We start from the raw sequence: 6,135 nt of genomic DNA, 5'->3' as shown, positions 1-6,135 counted from the left end.
CGATATCACCTGTGTTTAGCGCACAGGTAGAACCACTGCATGTGTGATTGAGCTGCCTCTGCTCAGAAGCCCCCAGGACAAGTCCAGGGACAATAGTGACCAGAGAAAACGTCCCCTGGTGAATGTTGAAGAAACTCGTGAGACTCATCAGCTCAAAGGGTAGATTGAACCGAGTGGGGCAGAGAGCATGAGGAGACAGAGGCAAACACTCCTCTCTCATTCACACACACACACATTTGCCATTCTTGACTCCTCACCTTTTTCCTGCTCTTCATCCTCAGATCTCCAGCACCCCCATCTTTCCTCTCAAACACTCTATCCTTCGTTCTGCAATCCCCTCCTTTCTCTCAACCACTCTTTCCCCCTTTTTTGTGCCTTTCTCTCCCTCCTTTTTCTCTCGCTCGTTCTGCATTTCTCTCCCTCCTTTTTCTCTCGCTCTTTCTGCCTTTCTCTCCCTCCTTTTTCTCTCGCTCTTTCTGCATTTCTCTCCCTCCTTTTTCTCTAGCTCTTTCTGCATTTCTTTCACTGTTTCTCCACCTGTTTTCCCCTCATTTGTTCTCCTCACTCTCTATCCCCCTCTATATCACCCTTTGGTTCCTTCTCTCTCTCTACCTTTCTCTTTATCCCCCTCTTTCTTCAGTTTCTTCATACTTTCTCTCCACCTCATTCTCTCTATCCCCCTCTATCCCTCTTTGTGCTGTTCATTCTCTCCATCTCGTTCTCTCTGCCCCCCTCTACCCCTCTTTCTGCCATTCTCTCCATCTTGTTCTCTCCTTCTCTCTCCATCTCGTTCTCTCTGCCCCCCTCTACCCCTCTTTCTGCCATTCTCTCCATCTTGTTCTCTCCTTCTCTCTCCATCTCGTTCTCTCTGCCCCCCTCTCTACCCCTCTTTCTGCCATTCTCTCCTTCTCTCTCTCCTCCATGTTTTCTCTATCCACCTCTCCTGGGTTCTTCTCGGCTCTCCAAGTTCCCATAAATATTCCCACAAGACACACTAGAGCCAGTTGCTCTTTTAATGTGACTCAGGAATGTTGATGAGGAGAGAGATGTGACTGTGTGTGTGTGTGTGTGTGTGAGAGAGGGCGCTTTGTGTCTGATGTTGCTGACTGGCGATGATCTCTGATAACCTCAGGTAATTGTGGAAGCGGCGCTGAAGCATGCGTGGGACCCTGAGTTTTTTTTTTCTGCCAGGCTGTTTTTCGTTGGAAAGGGGGAACACATGTGAGAGAGTGTGTGTGTGTGTGTTTCGATATGGCCTCTGATAGACTCCAGAGCACCCAGCCTAGCGTAGCTCAGCCAGACGTTTAATAATAAATATCTCAACCCCTCCCGAACAGGGATCTTCCCAAACTGGGATTAATTACTGACTACCTTGCTTACATAAACTTGGAGACTGTTACCAATTACATGTGACTTTTTTTTCTTTCTCTGTGTATGTATGCATGTGTGTTTTCTGACAGCACATTGTGTGTGTGTGTGTGTCTGTCCACCTTTCTTTGACAGCATTGTTTTGTAACTGGGTGTGTGAATGTGTGTGTATTCCTGTGATGGTATGCAGTATTTGTGCAGGAGTGTGTGTGTGTGTGTGTGTGTGGAGTGTGTTGATAAGGCTGAGCTGGAGTTAGTATTGTGTAGCACAGGCTGTGAAGAGGGGTTTTAACTTAACTGTGTTTAGGTCTCTTGTCCTTCCATGTGACCGGCTGGAGTCTGCTAGTGATTTTCTCTGACTGGGAGCCTGAAATCACCAGTGCCCAGGGAATACCACTCGGCTTGCTCACTCCCTCTCTCGCTGTGTGTGTGTGTGTGTGTGCTGGAGAGAGGGGGGGGGGGGGGGGGGGGGGGTGTAATGGGATGCAAATTTTAAAGATGCTAAACGTTCTAAAGGCTATAAGGCCCAGCACTTTTGCACAGTGCAAACACACACACACACACCCTAGTGAACCCTAGATTATCTTTATACAGTACAAATGTGTTTGCATGCTACAACTAAGTTTGTCTTATATAGATGGAGATGTGGAAGCATCCTCAGTTGGCCATGCTGTGCCTTGTCATGTCTAAGATGATTCCAAATCTCAGCCATTCCAAATCTGATGACCGGAGAGAGAACCATGTCGCGCACATTCTAAAGATAAGGAGGAGTGCATTACTGGACACTATATCCAAACACCTGCATGAATATCGCTCACTTTTCCAAGATTCATCATTTCAACTCCAGACCTCTCAGGAGACAGAAGTATGTCTTCTAAAGAACACCTGAAGATATTCTAAGTGCCCCTTTTCTTGTCCCCTCATCAGGAACTTGAGAACTGGTGAAGTTGTGGACCTCATTTCTAAAGGTTCTCCATGGATCAAATATGACATGATGACGTTCCTGTTTGGGGCCTGTGCTCCCATAGAAGAAGAGCTTGTGAAAGTGGAGGCCAATGACTCACTCGGCAGATGTAGGCCATGTTATGTTATGGAAGACGTGGTGCTGGAGCAGACTGTTGATGCCACACCTCGTTATCTTCAGGATAGGGAGTCACATGACTGGGACCCAGATAAAAGAGCCCAGCCATCTGCACTCCGATCCACTCCATATGAGTGTATATAAACGTTGTTGTGTTGATACAGTTTGTCACGTCCTAACTTCATAAATCTCTCTCTGCCTCCCTTCACAGGGCTTGACCACAGCAATACGCTAAAGTAACGGCGCTTAACCTCAGCTGCCGCAGAAGGAGGGATGACAAACTGTCTCGATGACATTCGAAGCGGCAGATTTATGCGCAGGGCTTTGATCGCGAGGCCTGATTTTTCAGCTGAGCTTTCATATCGGAAATTGGCTCGTTGGGTCATGTCTCGTCACGGTGGGCTGGAGGAGCGTCTGCGTCGCCAGCGAGCAATTACATGGCTCCATCTCCGTCTCCATCAGTGTTTGGGATATTCCTCACACGCCAACGGCAAGATCTGTGTGTGTGTGTGTGTGTGTGTGTGTAAGATGAGCTGCACCATGTGAACAGGACCTTTGAGAATAGAAGTAGTCTAGCTAGGGGCCCCCCTGATCCACTGACTGACATGCATGTAATTGCTTTGGTCCAGCACCAGGTGGCAGCAGTGGCATTCTGTCAGCTTTGGCCTGAGCCCTGGACACCCACGGCTGTGTTCCAACGTACCTTTTCAAGCTTAACGGACAGACCACCAAAGTGTCCATATGAATGACTTCCAAAAGCCTTTCTGGTCTCTAAATGGATAAACATGCTTTTCAGGCCGATCTCTCTATCCCCTTCCCCCTCTCTCTCTCTCCCTCCCTCTCTCCCTCTCTCTCTCTCCCTCCCTCTCTCTCCTACTGAAGCCAGCGCTCATGGGCAGTTTGAAGTCAGGCCTCGTGGAGCTGCTCGTCATCGAGTGTTCCATCTCCCTACGACGTGCCAGCCGTGTCTGCTTGCCTGCTTGTTTTGGTTTGCTGTCAGAGGCTATTAGCTGCCTTTGAATCTCATGACTAAGGGTGATTTAGCTCAAGAAGGTAATGCAGTGGTGCAGCATTCGCTCCAACCAGCCATCTGTGGTTTTCTGTGTGTGTGTGTGTGTGTGTGTGTGTGTGTGTGTGTGTGTGTATGAGAGGGTTGAGGACTGAGGGGGAGTGGGAGTTGTTCCAGATCCTCCTTGCACCTGCAGGCCCCTGATAACATCCCAGGCAAGATGTGTGTGTGTGTGTGTGTGTATGTATTTACGGTCATCCCCAGAGACTGTAAGGGAAGCCAGCTTTCGAAAGTGAGACCCCGACATCTGGGCCTGAAAACACAACTCGCAGTCTCTCAGGAAACACAGTGTGACAATTACGAGACGGCTGCAGTGTCTCGCCAGAGAAAAGACACACACACACACACACACACACACACACACACACACACATGAACACACTGACGTTCACATATGTATGCACACATGCAAAAGCAACAAAGAAGTGGGAGGCAAGAGAAGGGCAAAGCTGGGCCTACACGCTGGGCCTACACGCTGGCGAGGAGCCGGGGCCTACACGCTGGGCCTACACGCTGGCGAGGAGCCGGGGCCTTTTGGGGCGAGGGCACCAGCCGTGATCCAAGAAGCTGCCAGTAGTCCTCAGTGCCCCCCCCCCCCCCTCAGTGCCCTACCCCCCCCGTGCCCCTGCCAGTGGGCTGGCGTGGCTCCAGCGAGGGGCAGCGGCGGTGGGCAGAGTTGGAGTGTAAGCCTGTCAGAGACTCATCACCAGGAGGAAGCCCGCACCACGGGAGGTGCATGCTGTTCCAACACACACCACAGGGGGCGCTCACTGTTCCAACCTACGGCACGGCCAGAGATGGGGGGGGGGGGGTATGGGTCAGAGGGAGCGAGGGAAGAAGGGAGGGAGGGAGGTTAGAGGTATGGGACTTAAGGAAGATGAAAGTTGATGTAAGATATGCAAGAGAGAGAGAGAGAGAGAGAGAGAGGTTGATATAGGATAGAGAAGAGAGATAGAGAGAAAGGTTGATGTAAGGTATAGGTGAAAAAGAAAGAGACAGAGAGAGAGAGAGAGCGAGCGAGAGAGGGAGGTGTGAGATACAGGGGTTATATAGCTAGAGGGAGGTGTGAGATACAGGGGTTATATAGCTAGAGAGAGGTGTGAGATACAGGGGTTATAGAGCTAGAGGGAGGTGTGAGATGGAGAGAGGGAGGGACAGTGTGAGATACAGTATATAGAAAGAGGAATGTAAGATAGTGTGAGATGAACTGAGGTACTGAATGAGAGGGGAAAATGGAGAGAGTGAGTACAAGTGAGACAGAAAGACAGGGAGAGTGTGTGTGTGTTTCTTTTCAAACTGTGTGTGTGTGTGTGTGTGTGTGTGTATGTATGTCTGTTTGACGAGAGAGAGAGTGTGGGAGACGATGAGAGTGTGTGTGTGTGTATTTTCTTTTTCAAAGATATAGACTGTGTGTGTGTGAGAGAGAGAGACAGTGTTTAAAGAGAGAAAGGGAGAGAGGGTTGCCTAACTGTTATAGTGGAAAACATTCCCATTCCTGTGTCCAGATTAATGTAGCAACAACAACGCGCTTCAGGCCAAGTTTTTTTTTCTCTTTTCAAGTTGTTTTTGGTTTGAAATATGCATCGTTTATGCTTCAGCCTCCCACTTACCCCCCCCCCCCTCTCTTTTTTTCTCTCTTGCTTTCTCAGTTTTTGCATTTTTTTAGCTCTGCCGTCAGCTTTGTTTTGAGTTGGCTTTTGTGTGTGTGTGTGTGTGTGTGTTTGGTTCTTGTGCGGTGTGTGTTTGTTTGGTTCTTGTGCAGTGTGTGTGTGTGTGTGTGTTTGAGTGTGAGTGTGTGTGTGTGTGTGTGTGTGTGTTTGGTTTTTGTGCGGTGTGTGTGTGTGTGTGTGATATGTGCTGTGTTTGAGTTGCTCTTGGCCAGGAGGGAGCAGCAGTCCAGAGAAAAACACCCAGCGGCATGGGTGCCTCATTCTCATACTGTGTGTGTGTGTGCATGTACACACATTTACACACTCAAACACACGTATACACACACACAAACAACAACAACAGCACATTCCCAGATACAGTACATACTGTAGATCACCACACACACACACACACACACACACACACACACACCAAAAAATCTGTCACACACAAGTGAGTGAACACAGAGCATCATTATAACTGCTTGTAATTTTCTCTCTCTTCAAGTAAGATTGTGTGCGTGTGTGCTGTGCATGCGTATGTGTGTGTGAGTGCATGCATGTGTGTGTGTGTTTGTGGGTAAATTAGCTGTCACTAGGAGGTCAGGTCCAGGCCTTGCTAACCCGAGTGCTACACTAACTCCTTTCACTGGCTCAGAAAACACACACAGGGCGAAATGTCAAACATTGTTACAGCCGACACTCTTCATAGTACCACAGGTGTGAAGGCTTTTACATGGGATTCAGTGTGTGTGTGTGTGTGTGTGTATGTGTGTGTGTGTGTTTGTGTGATTTGAGTTCAGGTGGTTCTGTCCAAACTCAGAGGGATGCTGCGCCTTCGGCAGAGTTAGAGGTTCTCAGGTCACGGAGTAAATGCTGAAGTGTCTGTAACTAGAAACCGTAGTGGAATTGAAATTGAATTGAATGTGTTTTTGATTCATCACATTCTCACTGAGGTCTGAGGCAGC

The sequence above is a fragment of the Alosa sapidissima genome, chromosome 20 (assembly GCF_018492685.1).
Source record: "Alosa sapidissima isolate fAloSap1 chromosome 20, fAloSap1.pri, whole genome shotgun sequence".
Lineage (NCBI taxonomy): Eukaryota > Metazoa > Chordata > Actinopteri > Clupeiformes > Clupeidae > Alosa > Alosa sapidissima.
This window is presented reverse-complemented; position numbering follows the sequence as displayed.